Source organism: Hordeum vulgare, chromosome 7H (assembly GCF_904849725.1).
Source record: "Hordeum vulgare subsp. vulgare chromosome 7H, MorexV3_pseudomolecules_assembly, whole genome shotgun sequence".
Classification (NCBI taxonomy): domain Eukaryota; kingdom Viridiplantae; phylum Streptophyta; class Magnoliopsida; order Poales; family Poaceae; genus Hordeum; species Hordeum vulgare.
The window spans coordinates 531,041,332-531,050,048 of record NC_058524.1 but is presented as its reverse complement, the minus strand read 5'-3'; the positions used below and the strand labels follow the sequence as shown (position 1 = coordinate 531,050,048).

The window sequence follows — 8,717 nt, the reverse complement described above, 5'->3', positions numbered from 1 at the left end:
AAGTCCTTGGTGTTTTCTAAAATTAACCAGCAATCCAATTGATAAGTGAAGCTGAATTGGTATGTGCGACAAGAAACAAACACCAGACCACCCACGACCTTACCTCCCATCTCCAGTGCCAGCGCGTCACCACCCCCTGCCACGGGCCGTGCACCGCCGGCCCCAACTCCTCCAATGCTCACCTCCGTCCGAGTGCGCCACCGCCCCAGATCCGGGCCTCCCCCGCGAGATGGCCGAGGCTCCGGCGGGCGAGCCGCTGGGCGGAGGATGCGGAGAGCCGGCACCGCGCGGAGGAGGAGGCAAAGGCGGCTGCCGCCGCCGCCGACGGGGACGGGTACGGGGACGTGGACAACAACGTCTACACCTCTAAGGACAAGGGCACAGAGAACTACGGCCGCAACAACTACCACGTCGTCCGCCCCGGGGACAACTTCAAGCAGGGCGCCTATGTCATGCAGTCCAAGCTCGGTTGGGGCCACTTCTCCACCGCCTGGCTTGCCTGCGACACCGCCCACTTCGTACGTGCTCACCACCCCCTCGCCTCGCCGTGAAACCCCCTGTTAAAATCACCCCGCTGCCTCTAGGATTCGCGACGAGGATATGTAGGAAAAAAATATTGATCTGGATGTAGCTGTGTGCCTGCCCACCAACTGTTCGCTCTTTTGTCCGATAGCTCATATGCAGAACTGCTAAATAAATTTCTCATTATTACTGTTTTATCCGTCAATCCTATCGCACTTCACGAGATATTTTGATGTTTTACACCGCTTGCCTAGAGGCTCAGGCTGCTCGTGTCCAGCGTTTCTGAATCTATTGGTTATCTGTGCAGAGGTATGTGGCCCTGAAGGTGCAGAAGAGCGCATAACACTACTCGGAGGCTGCCATGGATGAGATCAAGATCTTGAGGCAGATTGCTGACGGTGACCTTAAAGACTCCCGTTGTGTTGTTAAGCTTCCTGACCACTTCAAGCACACAAGCCCCAATGGGAGCCATGTCTGCATGGTGTTGGAGTTTCTTGGTGATAACTTTCTCACCCTAATAAAGTACACGGACTATTGTGGCATTCTGCTTCCAATGGTTAAGGAGATATGCCGGCATGTGCTCATTGGCCTTGACTACCTCCACCGCGAGCTTTCCATTATCCACACTGACCCGAAGCCCGAAAACATATTCCTCGTGTCCACTATTGACCCCACAACCGATCCTCGGAAGTCAGGTGTGCCACTGGTGCCGCCTGCTGCAAGGGCCATCGGGCCACCTCCAAGGGCTCCTGCTCGACCATCAACGAGTAGTGGCGTCACCAGGAACCAACCGAAGAAGATCCGGAAGAAAGCCAAACATGTAGTTGCTTCAACTTCAGAAGGTAATGGGGCGGTGGCATTCGCCGACATAGATGAATCAGATGATAAGGGAGATCTGAGTACAGCAAATGAGGGCAGTCCTAGCCAGGATGGGGACAGGAAGAGAGGAGGAGGGCATAGGCGGGGCAACAAAGGGACTAGGAATAGGATGGCGATGGAAGCTGAACTAGGCTGCAAGCTGGTTGACTTCGGAAATGCATGTTGGACGTACAAGCAGTTCACAAGTGATATCCAAACAAGGCAATACAGATGTCCTGAGGTCCTTCTGGGCTCCAAGTATTGTACATCTGTCGACCTATGGTCCTTTGCATGCATATGCTTTGAACTTGCCTCAGGAGATGTGCTCTTTGATCTGCATAGTGGAGATAACTTTGACAGGGATGAGGTATTTTTGTTCATTTCCTCACTTTGGTTTCGACTAAGAACATACTTTCAACATTATGGATCTGTACCCGGTTTATCACCTGGTAAATGATGTCCCCCATTTTAACTCAAGAAAGGTTCTCATCACAATCAACAGCTGACTCTTTGATACCTACATTCCATTCAAGCAGGAGATAACTGCGAAGGGTGGGCCTCACTTCTAGCTCGATGATATTGTTTTTCAAAGTATTATTTCTTCCATTAGCGTGACTCAGTGACATGTGTATGGTCATGGTCGACTTCATCGCCTTGAGACTCACCATGTTCAGGTGAACACGGTAGCCACCATTGGCAAGGATCGAAAAGAGGATAATAATAAGTGACAACACCATTTTCGTGTTCAAATAGAAAAATGTGGACCTAGGGAATGGGTCTTGAGCTACACTTATATATTGGTTAGGGGTGAGCAATGTTTTTTTTCTCCCGTTGAATAAAATTTGCAGGTCTTAGTGTCACCTCATGATACTATTCATGCATTCTAATTCATCCATTTAACTTCACCATTTGTTCGATTCGTTTAATTACATCGTCACCCGTAGCAACGCACGGGCACATTTACTAGTAGTATGATAACAACGGTGTCAGAATTGATATGTTGATGGCACACTATTCCTAACGATTGTATCAATGGCGCCAGAAGTTGCCCCGTTGACGGAAATTGTCTGTTCCCGTCAACAACCAGCGAATCAAAATTGTAGCAGGTAGCAACAGTGTAACGAGTAATAGCAATGGCAATGAACAACAATAGTGACAACAATAGCAAGTAGCAACAGTAGCAAGCGACAGTAGGAGCAGAGCAAGACAAGTAACAACAGCAACACCAGTAGTAACAGCAGCAGAGCAAGACAAGTAACAACAGTAGTAGGACGAACTCGTAGGCAATGGGTCGGTGACTTGTTTGGATGATATTCATCATGCAATAGTTATAACACGGAGAGATATGTGGCTAGCTCCCGTTCGTCAATGTGATGTAGGCATGCATTCCACGTGTCGTCATACGTGCTTAGGGAAAAGAACTTGCATGCCATCTATTGTCCATCCGTCCCGTGGCAGCGGGGTCCAAAAGGAAACTACGGGATATTAAGGTTCTCCTTTTAATAAAGAACCAGACCAACGCATTAGCACTTGGTGAACACATGAACTCCTCAAACCATGGTCATCACCGGGAGTGGTTCCGGTTATTGTCACTCCGGGGTTGCCGGATCATAACACATAGTAGGTAATTACCACCTGCAAGATCGGATCTAAAACACACATATATTGGTGACAACATAATAATTTCAGATCTGAAATCATGGCACTCGGGCCCTAGTGACAAACATTAAGCATGGAAAAGTAGTAGCAATATCAATCTCAGAACATAGTGGATACTAGGGATCAATCCCCATCAAAACTAACTCGATTACATGATAGATCTCATCCTACTCATCACCGCCCAGCGACCCTACGAATAGATTACTCACGAACGACGAAGAGCTTCATGGAATTGGAGAGGGAAGAATGTTGATGATGACGATGGCAACGATTTCCCCTCTCCGGAGCCCAAAACGGACTCCAGATCTGCCCTCCAGATGAAGAACAGGTTGTGGCGGCGCCTCCTATCGCAAACGCGATGAAATCTTCTCTTTTTATTTTTTCTGGGACGAAAGTGAAGTTATAGAGCTGAGATTGGGGGTAGCAGAGCACGTGGGCCCCACAAGCTTGCCATCCGCCACCAGGGGGGTGGCGGCTTGAGGGATTTTGGCCCACTGGCCCACCCCCTGAGGTGGATCTTTGCGCAGGTATTTTTCATATTTTCCAAAAATAATCTCCGTAAATTTTCAGGACGTTTGGAGAACTTTGATTTCTGCACAAAAACAACACCAATGCAATTCTGCTGAAGCAGCGTCAGTCCAGGTTAGTTCCATTAAAATCATGCAAATTAGAGTCCAAAACAAGGGCAAAAGAGTTTGGAAAAGTAGATACGATGGAGATGTATCAACTCCCCCAAGCTTAAGACCTTGCTTGTCCTCAAGCAACTCAGTTGACAAACTGAGAGAGAAAGAAAAACTTTGACAAACTCTGTTTGATCTTGTTGTTGCAACTATGTCTAACTCATAACCAGAATTTCAGCAAGATCACAAGTTAACCACATAAGCAAGTGAAACAAAGGTCTCATGGTAAACTAATATCAATGGCATAATCAGCTAACGAGCAAATAATAATGAGTTTCAAATACCAACACTTCAATCAAAACAAGCATGAAGCAATATGAATAGGTGGTATCTCGCTAGCTCTTTCTGAGACCGCAAAACATAAATGCAGAGCACTTTCAAACATCAAGGGCTGACTAAACATTGTAATTCATAGCAACGAAGATCCACTCATAGTCATACTCAATATCAATCAAAAGCAAAGCATAAAAATGACAGACGTGCTCTCTAATTGGTGCTTATATAAGAAGAGGATGACTCGACAGGAAAATAAATAGACAGGCCCTTCGCAGAGGGAAGCATTGATTTGCAGAGGTGCCAGTGCTCAAGCTTTGAAAACAGAGATAATAATTTTGGGTGGGATGCTTTCATTGTCAACGCAATGACCAAGAGTTCTCAATATCTTCCATGCTACTCATGCTATAGACGGTTCCCAAACAGAAAAGTAAAGTTTTAACTCCCCCACCACCAATCAATCACACTCCACGGCTGGCTGAATCCTCGGGTACCGTCCATACTAACATCAATCCTGGGGTAGTCTTGTTTTACAGTTATGTTTTTGATTTAAGCGTGGAACTGGGCATTCCAATTACCGACCCCTTTCTCGTGAATGACAGTGAATAAACACATGTCGAGGATAACACTCCTAGCATGGAAGATACCAATAGCCCCCTGTCACCACATGAGCGGTTCGGGCATGCAAAACAGATTATTTCTTGAAGGTTTAGAGAGTGGCACATGCAAATTTACTTGGAACGGCAGGTAGATACCGCAAATAGGTAGGTATGGTGGACTCTCATGGAAAAACTTTTGGGTTTATGGAAGTGGATGCACAAGCAGTATTCCGCTTAGTACAAGTGAAGGCTAGCAAAAGGCTGGGAAGCGACCAACTAGAGAGCGACAACAGTCATCAAGATGCAATGAGTTTGACTAACATTGAATGCAAGCATGAACATGATATAAATCACCATGAACACGAACGTCATAGAGGCTATGTTGATTTTGTTTCAACTACATGCATGAACATGCGCCAAGTCAAGCCACTTGAATCATTCAAAGGAGAATACCATCCTATCATACTACATCATAGTCATCTCAAAATCTATGTTGGCATTCAAGACAAACCATTATAAGCTCTCAGCTAAATAAGCATGGCATCAGAAACTATGATCTCTAAGTTGTCATTGCAAACATGGTTCTCTCACAACAAAGCTGAATCTGGTTTGACAAGCTAGTCATATTTACAAAAACAAAATAGATAGAGTTCATACCAGCTTTTCAGTCTCAGTCACTTCATCATATATCATCATTATTGCCTTTCATTTGCACGATCGAACGATGTGAACAATAATAAGAGTGCTCGTGCATTGGACTAAGCTGAACCTGCAGGCAAACACAAAGGAGAAGACAAAGTAATATGGCTCTTTGAAAGCTAAACAGGTATGCATGCAAGAAACACTAAACATTGTAAGCAATATCTTCTACCTTGACCAAAAGAAAAAGAAAACTATTTACACGGGAAAACTCCCAACAAGCAAAAGAAGAAAGAAAAATCTTTTTGGTTTTTCTCAAAAGGACACAAAACAAGAAAACAAGAAAACAAAAATAAACTAGCATGGATAATATAGTGGAAAAGTGTGAACACCAGCTAACAAAGTGAAAGCATAAGCATGAATGTAAAGTCTGTGAGAACACGTACTCCCCCAAGCTTAGGCTTTTGGCCTAGCTTGGTCTACTCCCATGGATGGTCCTGGCAAAACACAAAATCATAATGGGTGTTATACGGGAGTGCTGCAGCCACTGCCTGAATAGCCGCCTCACGCAGTCGAGCAGCCGTCGCCTCCCTCCCATACTCCTCTGCCTCTCCTAGTCTAATGGGTATCTCAAAGTGTCTGGCAAGACGGGTAGCATAAATACCTCCATAGATGACACCCTTGGAACGGTTGGTGTTCAACCGCTGGGCCACTATAGCACCTAGGCTATAAGTCTTATTATTATAAAGGCCTTCATGCAAAACCGCAAGGTCTAGAGAACTAAGTGATCCAGCCTCCCCACGGCCAATCAAACATTTTCCCACAAATAGTGAGAAGTACCAAAGCACAGGAAAATGTATGCTAGCAATTCTAGCGCGAGACACTCCTCTGTCCTCTCCAACAGCAATAGTACCAATGAAATCCTCCGAGTCCCATGGACGAGGGTCACGGATATCCCCAACATAAGGTAATTTGCATACATTGCAAAAATCCTGCAGCGTCATGCACTGGGGGATATCGTATATCATGAACTCAGCCATGGGAGGATTCTTCCTCGGATAAAAGTTGAAGCTTTGAACGAAAATATTGGTGAGGACGAGGTATTGTGAGCACTTATCTGCAACGAACGCAGTAATACCTGCGTTCTCCACCAAGTAATAAAAGTCTTTATAAAGCCCAGCGACGCGCAAAAAATCATCACTTGGCCACTCGCACGCTCGAACTTCTGTGACTCGAGGGACTACGTACTTGGGGTGGTTCTTCTCATCCTCCTTGGGGTTACGGCTTGAAGAGCCTCTCAAGAACCTCCTCATCTTTTTTTTTCTAGCGCTGAAAAATTCTGAAATTTTTAGAGACTTTGAAAGAAAAGTGAATAAAGATTAACCCAACTTGTAGCAACTACTCCTACTAGTGCCTAGAGACTTTATCACGCGCTAGAACTACTTGGGACCAGCTAAAATCAACATTTCTAGCTCAAGAACAGGGTCACCAAGGTAGCAAGAGTACGCGAAGGATAAAGCACTAGAGCAAAAACTAATTGGACCAATGGAGGAGTCACTTACCAAGGAGTAATTTCTCCAAAACGGTTCGGAGGGTGCTTTGAGCAAGGAGATCGAAAATCACAGCCAAAAGAGAAAGAACACGGGTTTGAGCTGCGAAACAATCTTTTTCTGGAGGTGGAAGAAGAGGTTGGGAGCTGGAATGAGTGGAGGGGGTCCCTGTGGGCCCCACAAGCTTGCTAGCCGCCACCAGGGGGGTGGCGGTGGCAGGGCTTGTGGCCCACTGGTCAGGCCCCCACGCCATCTCTCAGGCCTAGTAATTTTCAAATATTCCAGAAAAAGTCATACTAAATTTTCAGGACCATCGGAGAACTTTTATTTTCGAGGTATTTTTCTGTGGGACGCTAAAACAGAAAACAGGAAAAACTAAACTAATTCTATCATTTTTCTTCTAAGCAACAGAAAATGAAAGCTCAAAACAGAGGTATGTGACTCTTTGATTCATCCATTTCATGGTCATTGAAAGAAATCCGTAATTGGGGTTGATCAAGTCCTCATGACAAAATCTTCTCGAATCACAAGAAAGAACGGAGAATTTTCCAATAGCCACTAAGTCACCTCAATGGGGATATGTATCTCCCCAACAAGCAAATCATACTTCATCTTGACACGAGGAATAGGGCATTCAAAGCTCCCAATGAGAATCGATGAAGTCTTTTCGATAGCATTGATGCAATGTACTTGATATCGTTTCTTTGGAAAGTGCACCGTGTGCTCATTACCGTTGACATGAAAAGTGACATTGCCTTTGTTGCAATCTATAACAGGCCCTATAGTGTTTAAAAAGGGTCTTCCGAGGATGACAACCATGGCATCGTCTTCGGGAATATCCAAGATAACAAAGTCTGTTAAGATAGTGGTGATAGCAACCACAACAGGCACATCCTCGCAAATGCCGATAGGGAAAGCAGTTGATTTGTCGGCCATTTGCAGAGAAATTTTAGTGGGTGTCAACTTATCCAATTCAATTCTACGATAAAGAGAGAGCGGCATAACGCTAACCCCGGCTCCAAGGTCACATAAGGCAGTTCTTACGTAGTTTCCTTTAATGGAGCAAGGTATAGTGGGCACTCCGGGATCACCAAGTTTCTTAGGAGTTCCACCTTTGAAAGTGTAATTGGCAAGCATGGTGGAGATCTCAAGATCTGGTATCTTCCGTTTATTAGTCACGATATCTTTCATGTACTTGGCATACGGAGACATTTTGAGCATATCAGTTAACCGTATCTGCAGGAAGATGGGTCTTATCATCTCAACGAAGCGCTCAAAATCCTCATCATCCTTTTTCTTGGATGTCTTAGGAGGAAAGGGCATAGATCTTTGAACCCATGGCTCCCTTTCTTTACCATGCTTCCTAGTAGTGAAGTCATTCTTATCGTATCTCTTAGGTTGTGGGTTATCAGGATTAACCGTAGGTTCAATCTCCACATCCTCATCATTGCTAGGTTGGGCATTATGAACATCACTGTCCATATTGTCAACAGGTTCATGTTCATCACCAGATTGTGTTTCTGCATCAGACGCAGAAATATCCTTAGGTTCTTCAGGTGTGACAGTATTTGGTGAACTGGCATGTAGGTTTCTATCATCCTTCTTCTTCTCCTTAGGATGACTGGGTGTATCAGCATTGATTCCTTGAGAATCTTGATCAATTCTCTTAGGATGACCTTCAGGATACAAAGGTTCCTGAGTCATTTTGCCTCCTCTAGTAATGACTCTGACAGAGTTGTCATTTAATTCATTGAGCAAGTCATTCTGATCTTTCAGTATTTGTTCTACCTAAGTAGTAATCATAGAGGCATGTTTACTCAGAAGCTTCAGATAATTGACATTTCAGTCTACACAAGCAGTTAAATGGCTAAGCATACGAGTACTTTGTTTGAAATGTCTGCTAACATAATCATTGAAACTCTGTTGTTTGGCAACAA

The 8,717-nt window shown here is 44.7% G+C and overlaps 1 pseudogene; it reads left to right on the top strand.

Annotated features, from left to right (window-relative positions):
- Positions 1-229: 229 nt before the first annotated feature.
- Positions 230-1,838, top strand: LOC123413291 (annotated as a pseudogene).
- Positions 1,839-8,717: the final 6,879 nt, after the last annotated feature.